A 9216-nucleotide genomic window follows, 5' to 3' on the forward strand; every position below is an offset into this window, starting at 1 on the left:
GGCGCCAGCAAACAGAGCTTGGCGCCAGGTTTTAGCTGTAGCACCTGGGGACAAGCCTGTCGTCTGGCGCTAAAGTTAAATGTATGGCGCCAATGCTCTGGTCGCTGACGCTAATTCCTATATGCCTCAGTAGCTTTCTGTGCTCGATAAAATTTTCCAGTTTCGCGCAGTGTTATTTCGGTCCTAGTTGTGAAAGATATTTCTCAAATTTCCTACGTGTAAAATCATATGTTTTTAACTCATTACGGATGGTCTTTCCAATGAGATCTTTTTTTATGCATATGACAATAATGTTAATCAAAATTACGCACATGAAATACTTAGAACGTTTCGAGTCTCATCTACTCATTCTAAATCATTGCCGAAACAAATTCAGGAATTAAAATAGAAATCCTCCCCAGCGGAGTCGCCAAAAACTGTAGGGAATATTTCAAGCATTAACCCCTTGCTTGAACCCCACTGTGATCATACACTAAAGTACGGTGGCGTCCAAAGGGAAAGAAGCTAGAGCAAAAGAGTCGCCAACAAGTTTTTTTTAGGAACTTGTAAACCGTTCACGAGGTGAAGGTACACCCCTTAACGATCCAAGAGATCGTCAACTCCAATAGGTCTTGAACCAAATAGGGTTCGGGGATGAAAGTACAAATCCAACCTAAAAGAGATTGAACCTGCCCTAATAATAGGCCTCTACTTTATTCTGATCGTATTCATGTGCGCTTTTTGACTAACATGCAATCAATAGGATTAACCCTAAACTTGTTTATCTATGTTGGTTGAATATTAATGCACAAATAAATCTATTATTGGCGATCACTTAAATTATAATCACATTAACCCTAAAAAAGATTATTAAATTATCTTATTAAGCGTGATTACAAGTACAAATTCCCTTTAAACATGCATAAAAGGTGTGATCAAGCAATAAAAATAAATATAATCAAGCAACATAATAATAATCATAATAAATCATAATAAAAATAACCATAATCATAATAATCATGTTAAAGCATAATAATAGCGAGATCCTAGGCATGATACTAACAAGATTAATAACAAACCCTAGCATGTCACTAGACAATAAAAATCAAAGCTTTAACCCTAACATGATACTAACATCATAAATATTAGGAAAGAAAATAGAAGAAGTCATACTTTTAATCATACTTAATATTAAAATTACCCTAGACATGATACTAGGAATCATAATAACAACCTAAACATGATTTCTACATCATAATATCAATAAAAACCATCAAAATACTTACTTTGATGCCTCGTACCTCTTTCTAATAACAAAATACACGCGTTAGTAACTTCAAGGAAAATAATAAACAACAATAATTAAATTAAATAATAATTAAAAGAGAGATTTGGGAACAAACCCTCAGATCTAATGAATTAAATAATAATTAAACGTCTAGGGTGAAGGCAACTTCGAATATGGCTAGGTGTGTCTAGATCTAATGAATGCGGAATTTTGTATTTGAGAAAAAGCTAGTTTAGAAAAGAGAGAGAAAGAAATCAAGAGAATCTTGATGAGAGTTGGTAGATTGTAGATTATTGTGGATTAAAATTGGTTATCGAAAACGGAGTTTTTAATACGTTATTTATAGAAAAATCAGCCAAAAAGATGAAATATCAAAACAGAGTTCTGGCCCAGATATAACGATGTTGGCGCCAACGCTGGCTATTGGCGCTAGACGCTAACATTAGCACCAGACGCCAATGCTAGCGCCAGGCGCCAAGCGTAGTGCCAGGCGCTACAGCTGGCGTTTGGCGCTGATCTGGAAATTCACGCTATTTCTTAAAATCAGATAAAAATTGCTGTACAGGAGGATAAAATCTTATTTTTCCTCAAAAATGCTCTTTGATTTTAATTAAAACTCTGAAAAGTCAACAAAAGTCAATTTTTCAATGCTAATTGAATTAGGAATGAAAAGAACCTTGTAGAAGAATCTAGAAGACTAAAACCATTCCTAATTGCATTAGGAATGATAAATCTATATTAGGCCATCCCCTAGATCATTGGGCCGCATATGAGGCTCAAAACGGGCCCAATTTAGTAAATTGGCCATAACTTCCTCAATATTCATCGAAATTGGGCTTATAATATATCGTTGGAAAGCTCTTGTCAAGCCCCATCCAACTACACTACTATTGGAACCATATCATGGACCAACCAAACTGGATTGACTGTTTTCTTAAAATAGGTTTTCAAAAACAGAGAGAAGAGAAAAAAATTAAAACTATCCGCAACACTAAACTTTCCACACTTTCACTTTATTCGATTATGATTCGACGCGAAAGGTACTCATCACTGGGTTTGGTTTTGGGGAGACACAAATGGGTGTCTACACTACATATTCACATGCATTGTTAATTAATCAAACAAAAACTGATTGTGAAGAATATGATAATGTTTAACTCTCTTTTCTTTTCTTTTTTTTTTTAAAAAAAAAACAGGAAAAGAGTGAAAAGGGGAAGGAAAATGCAAAGTTAAACAAATGTCGCCATGACTTGGGTCGAAACAGTTTTCTATTTTTGATCGTCGAGCTCTTGAGTGGGTTTTAGCTCATGAAAAGCGGTTGCCAGATGGAACATGGGGCATCGACCCAAAAGATACGGAGACTATTCGAATTTCCAATATAGTTGTATGTCATAGTTTATCAAAACAAAGAAATCTACTGACATTACAGATTTCTGGTCATCTAATTAACTTTTTCTATGTTTTGTCAAACAGGAAGAGAACTTGCAAAAACAAGCAAAGGAATCTAAGGAAGGAGAGTGCAAACAATCAGAGCGAGGCGTTGATGCCCTTACTTTAGCATTTGGGAAAAAGGAACATCGTGGATTTGTGAAAGGACTTGGTGGATGTGAGATTGGTGTCGGCTATAGAAAAGCATTTGGCCCGGTAAAAGGTAAAAACATGTCTAAAAATGGTTGCTCATTACAAGAACTAGATTAATTTAAAGAGAACTTAACCCGAGAATTTGAAGAAAAATTAAAGGAAGGCATTGCAGCAGCTGTAAATTCTTATCTTTCTGCTTTCATACCACACATTCCTGCTAATGATTTGCAAGTAAATGATGCTTAACCTTCCCCATCTTCCTCAACCAATCCAATGGAGCTAAGTCCTCGCTTGTTAGAGGTAAACCTTCATTTGACTGAGATTGAACTCTTAATTATTATCACATGAGATGAATGCAGAATTGATAATCAGAACTGAATTTAAAGTCGAATTTCAGAACTGAATGCATAATTGATAATCAGAACTGAATTCAAAGCCGAATTTCAAAACTGAATTCAGAACTGAAAATCAGAACTGAATTTAGAGCCGACTTTCAGAACTGAATTTCAAAACTGAAAATCAGACCTGAATTTAGAGCTGAAAATCAGACTTGAATTTAGAGCTGAAAATCAGACCTGAATTTAGAACTGAAAATCAGACCTGAATTCAGAGCTGAAAATCAGACCTAAATTCAGAACTAAAAATCCGAATTGAATTCAAAACTGAAAATCAGAACGTAATTCAGAGATGACTTTCAGAGCTGAATTCAGAACTGAAAATCAGAACTGAATTCAAAACTGAGTTAGGATGGATAGTTTGTTCAGCGTTGCTTAGTCTTCTTAATTTTAGATTTGTGGAGTTGGTTGGTATTGTTTGTAGAATTTGCCGTTGGAGTGGTATTCTTTTTGTTGCTATTTGATATTTTTGTTGAAGATAAAAGTTAGTATTGACCTTTTGTTGTTCATACAATGGATTGTATCTAAGCTTCTTAATTTTGTATCTAAGATTTTTTCATTCATATCTGTGAGAATTTAACTTGATATGCGTTAAAACAACAAAATGATTTATGATTTCACTCATTCTCAAAGTACATTTATATGTTTACCTTTAGTATGACACCTTTTGCCATCATATGTGCTAAATTAATATATGTTCCCTTCTTCGGGTTCTTGCTGGAATGATGCTATTTAGCCAAATCTGATACAGATGTGCTCCTTGTGCCTTTTTTTTTTCTAAGGTCATTATATTTCCATTTAAGTCATTTTAGTGACCTCTTGTGTGCACTTGATGATCTTGGATGAAATGGCACAGGTTGTAGCGTATATGTGTGGTTAATATATTTTTGAGATAGGTTTACATGCTGACCAGAAATATTGCTCTGACAGTTTGTATAAAAGTTAGTATTTACCTTTTGTTGCTGGAATTTGCTATTGGAGTGGTATTGACCTTTTATTAGTCATACAATGGATTTTTGTAAAGGTCCTTGTGATCATTCTGCATTTTCTTCCAAAAGGAAGCATTTAAAACAATTTTTGCCACATCCTTGCCATCATCTGATCTTGAAAATCGACACAAAAGCCATTTGCTTGATTGAAACAAATCTTTAAGACTAATCCTATGGTCAAATATACCTTGTAAACTAATAACGTTTGCAGTATATCTTGTAATAGCAGGTCTTAAAATGTCTTTCCCCCTGTATACTCCTTCTTCATACGATTTAGCAGCCATATCCGGTTGTAGATGAATTTTGTAACTTTTTTAGCTTTCTCAATGCACTCACCAACTAGCTTTATCTTTGTGAAATCTGCAAGGATTCTATCTATACAATAGGCAGCACATGGGGTCCAAAATAAATTTTTTCTTTGTCTTCAAGCATCTTTCCAGCAGTCTTATAACTCGGGGTATTCTGAGTAACAACCTATAGCATATACAAGAAATATTATATGAGAAAAACCAGATAGTAAGGTTTCATTAGTCTACTAGCTGCCATATATATTAAAAAAAAGGAACCCAAAGTTACACACTTGAACAACATTTTCCTCACCAATCTCATCCACCACTTTGACAAGTAACTTGAACAAACTTAAGGGATCGTCTACTACATCAGTAGCATCAACTAATGAAACAAATTAGACACCATGAGGACAGGAGACTGAGCTTTAGCTGCTATGCCTCAGCCCGATCCATAGCATGATGTTGCCACTACTAGCAGTATTCGAGCTTGAGCTTTAGCTGCTGTGCTCAGACATAGCCTTCCAACCAGCATGACTAGTATACTTGTAGCTTAATTAGGAGCAACCAACATGATTAACTTGTTGTGCTGATTTGTTCTTGTCTATAAATGCTTCCAGTTTACATATAATTCTAAATGAGGCCAATCAACTGATTAACTTGCAACCCCCTCCCCCCTTTCCTAACCCATATAAACCCTCCCAAGCCCATTTTCCAGAGGCAAATTTCACAAAAAAGCAGTTTTTGTACATAGATTCTTACGTGTCAGTGCTCGATAGCAGTAAGCATTACAAAAGCACTAAATTTATTCAACTAAGTAACTAACAAGTCACTACCATTATTAATTTATTTCTCATACTTATTAGTTGTTAACTTTAGACTATGCTTTCAGGTTTCTTACGACATGATCAATTATGTAGGTCCCAACTAAATGTCGTCTTGCTTTAGTTGATGAGTTCAGTGGGAACTCAGTGATTGTGGCCGATGGAACGACTGCACCTTGTCCTAGTGGAGTGATTCATAACAAGAAAATGAATTGTGACATCTACAGAGTTAGTGTTGACCATGTTTACAGTGATTATTCTCACCTAAATCTCCCAGAAGAGACTGATGATGGTATCACTAAGTTGGGTCAGGTGAAAGGTTATTTTTTGGGGTGGCTGGCAGATTTAGTCTTCTTTACTGATGAGGTAATTCATTGATATGCTACATAATGATCTAAGATACTTGTACCTTAATTATATTAATATTTATCTTTTCTTGAAGGTTATGACTTTGGCAAAAAGATGGATAATGATTTGGTGCAAACCAAAGAGAAAGTTGATAGTTGCGGACCTATTAACTCAGAGCATTCAACTATTAAAGGCAAAGGCATAACTATTCCAGAAAATATTGTTGAGAGTCTTGGTGAACAGTGTTCTATGTTGTATTATTGCATGCATGACTCCAGGAAGTGGAGATTATGATACTACGACAATTCCATTGAAGGCTCCATTGTTTTATCAAGAGGAAGACACACAAATTTATGTTACTAGTGATGATGTCTCTGAATTACTACGAGGAGCATGGGCTAATATTTCATTAATCCATGTCTACATATTGTAAATACTAACATACATTTAAGTTATTTGAATTTGTTTTACTATGAAATATATTTTATTAGATCCATTTATTTTACTAATTATTTATTTTTTCTGTAAAATGCAGGTACTTAATTGAAGAGCATATCTCATTATTTCATAAGACTAAAATCAAATTCTTATGCCCCTAAAAAATTTCTGCAGCTAAAATCAAGAAAGATTTCCTTGAAGTCCAAATGTATTTGAAAAATGCTTTTCTTACTGAATTAAGGAAAAAGGATGCACAATGCAAATTCCTTTTGGCTCCATATATGGAAGCGCATGTACTACTGATCCTTGAAATCCTTACTTTTTCATAATTTTATTATTTTAATCATGTGAATAATACAAACAAGTTTATTGAAATGTAGGAATCATTGGGTACTCTATGTGATTGATTTGCGTATGAGTCTTTTGTATGAGTTTGATTCTTTTATTCAATCACCTCCGAATGCTCGAAACACAGAGTTGTCCAAAATAATGAAGATGTTAGTACACAACATTCATAGTACTACGTACTCATATGCATGTGATTAAAAGTTAATTTTCATTCGTTTAATCTAATGCTTTTTATGATTTTTTTTAGACCTTACAACGTATATAGGTCACACCTCAAAAGAAATGCTTTCAAAATGAGTAAGCCACAATTACTACACATAAGAATGAAGGTAAGCGTATAATTTCTGCTTTTTCGTTATATTAGTAATGAAAGTATTATTTAATATATTAAATAATTGTACTATATACATATTATTGAATTCGGACATCATTACATCAAATAAAGAAATGTCCGTTGGGACTTGACTACTAACTATCCTAGGAGTAGGTGCTAAAAAAGAAGAATTAGAGGGAGAAGGTGCTACAGCTAAGGACTTAGAAGACTCGATAGGGGAAGACTCTGAATGGGACTCTAACTCAGACAACTCTTCAAATATTGGTCCTGATCGTGTTGTTATGGAGATCTTTCTTCCGCTTGAAGTAGTCACCTTTACTGTTTTGCGCCATCCTTGCACTAAACCCTCTGCTGGAGTGATGAGCTACGAAGGATCGAAGTTCTCACTTTGTAGGACTGTTTGAATGAGCGAGGAATTGTCCTCTATATATTTTGGCTCATTCTTCTCGCGCCCAATGAGGAGTCCCATGACATTTAAGTCAAAGCAGGGGGGTGCTTTCCCCTAGTGGATAGGAGTTGGAATCTCATTTACAAAATAGCAATCTAGAAAGATTTCAAACCCAGGTTGCCTTATGCCATTTACAACAAAGGGTTCAGGAAATTCGTGGCATGGATATTCCTCTCCTTCTCTTATAAATTGTCCATTAAGAGTAAGAGGATATTGGTCCATTGGGATTGCTTTATTTTGGGTACGAGCATTCCTACGCGCCTTAGATTTTTCTCAGGCTTGCTTTAGATCTTCTAGAGTTGGTTCGAAACCAAGTCCGAAAGTATCTAATTTAGGGAGGCCAGGTAGTCCCATTTGTTTTGATATCTCCTTTTTCTTTCCAAGAATCATTCCAGGAAAGTGTCCTTGTTTTCTAAGAATAACATTTATTGTCATATTAGAGTGGAGGTCATAGCAAAGAGGGGTCCTTTCATCTTACTCGATTAAGGACCTCTTCATTAAAGCCCCACAGATCTTCATCATTGTAATTGTGCTCCACATTAATAATTGGATTTTCAACAATTGTAATAGGGATCCCTCCAACTATAGCCTTTACTTGTTGATGAAGGGATGAAAGGACGGCCTTAAGGTCATGAAGCCAAGGGCGTCCCAACAATAGGTTTAAGGAAGCCTTAAAATCCACTACTTGGAAGGTAGTGGCATGTTCTATCACTTCTGCCGTTATATTCATGGTAATTTTTCCAAGATCTTGGCGACGAGTGTTGTCGTAGGCTCTTATTCCTTGCGTTGATGGGAATAAATCTTCATCACTTATTCCTTACATCCTCGCAGTTCTAAGTGGACAAACATTGATTACCGATCCATTATCTACAAGAGTCATTGGGACATTCATTCTCTTGCAAATTACTGTGAGGTTTAGAGCATTGTAATGTTTGTCACCTTTCGGAGGTAGATCCTAGTCAGAAAAGGTGATCAAGTTGATGGGACTAGGAAGATCACTCGTGAGAAAGTTAGCCAACCCCTCAGGAGTGGTTTCAGAGTCTATTCCTATCTTGTCCAAAGCATTCATTACCACCACCCCATGTTCTCGGAATGTAGCTAGAAGTTTCCTTACGTTCATCTCAACCTTGGTCTTTTTAAATTTGTTGACAACATCGTTGTCTTCTATAATTGGTATAGGAACTTGTTGAGTAGTAGGAAGGTTGTGCGGTGATGGGAAGTTGCATTCTCCCAGATCTTGTGAGAACATCTATGGGTTAATCTTCTTCATCCCAAAAGTCACTTACTGGATATATCACTAACAGTGGAGGTTCTTCCATATCCTTGAGATAGACGTCCTCGTCATCGCTGTCCCAAACTCCATTGATGCTAACATCTTGTTCTTGGGAATTTGGACTAGCTTCTTGTTATCAATCAACTTTTGAATTAAATCCTTGAATTTAAAACAATGTTCTATAGTATGTCCTCCTGATTGATGATATGGACAATATAACCTATCCGTTCTCTTTAATGATTCAAATGGTCTCGGTTTGAGAGGTTTAATCTTAACACTCTAGGAGAGCATTTTGAATATTTTAGCATAGGAAGTCCCAATTGGAGTGTAAGGCTTATTACTCTTTTTGGGTGTGTCAATTACTTGGAGAGAAAACGACTTCCTCTCCATGGGTGGAACTTTGTTGTTGACATGTTTCCTTTGGACCATCTTTTCTCGTTTCTTTGTGAATTCGAGAGCCTCACGTAACAAGTCCATTCCTTACCTCATTGATTGTATGAGAATCCATACTTCTTCTCTAGTTGCGGGTTCTTATCCGGGAGGGAAATCACTCATGGCATCGAAAAAGGATTCCTCCTCTTCTTCGATAGCACGAATCTCTTTGACTGGTTTGATGAGGGTGAGGGGTCACCATGGTCTTCCTCATCAGAAACAGCCAAAGAATCAGAAAGTGGCGCATTATTG

General features: G+C 35.9%; 1 long non-coding RNA gene across 1 annotated transcript; it reads left to right on the forward strand.

The window, feature by feature from the left end:
• The first annotated feature begins 2468 nt into the window (after window positions 1-2468).
• On the forward strand, window positions 2469-6416 carry LOC145613954 (uncharacterized). Its single transcript, XR_014107027.1, has 5 exons — window positions 2469-2651; window positions 2741-2918; window positions 5440-5709; window positions 5786-6120; window positions 6227-6416. It is a non-coding gene; the product is annotated as an uncharacterized LOC145613954 (long non-coding RNA).
• Window positions 6417-9216: the final 2800 nt, after the last annotated feature.

The sequence above is a fragment of the Chenopodium album genome, chromosome 3 (assembly GCF_948465745.1).
Source record: "Chenopodium album chromosome 3, dcCheAlbu1.1, whole genome shotgun sequence".
NCBI classification, from domain to species: domain Eukaryota; kingdom Viridiplantae; phylum Streptophyta; class Magnoliopsida; order Caryophyllales; family Amaranthaceae; genus Chenopodium; species Chenopodium album.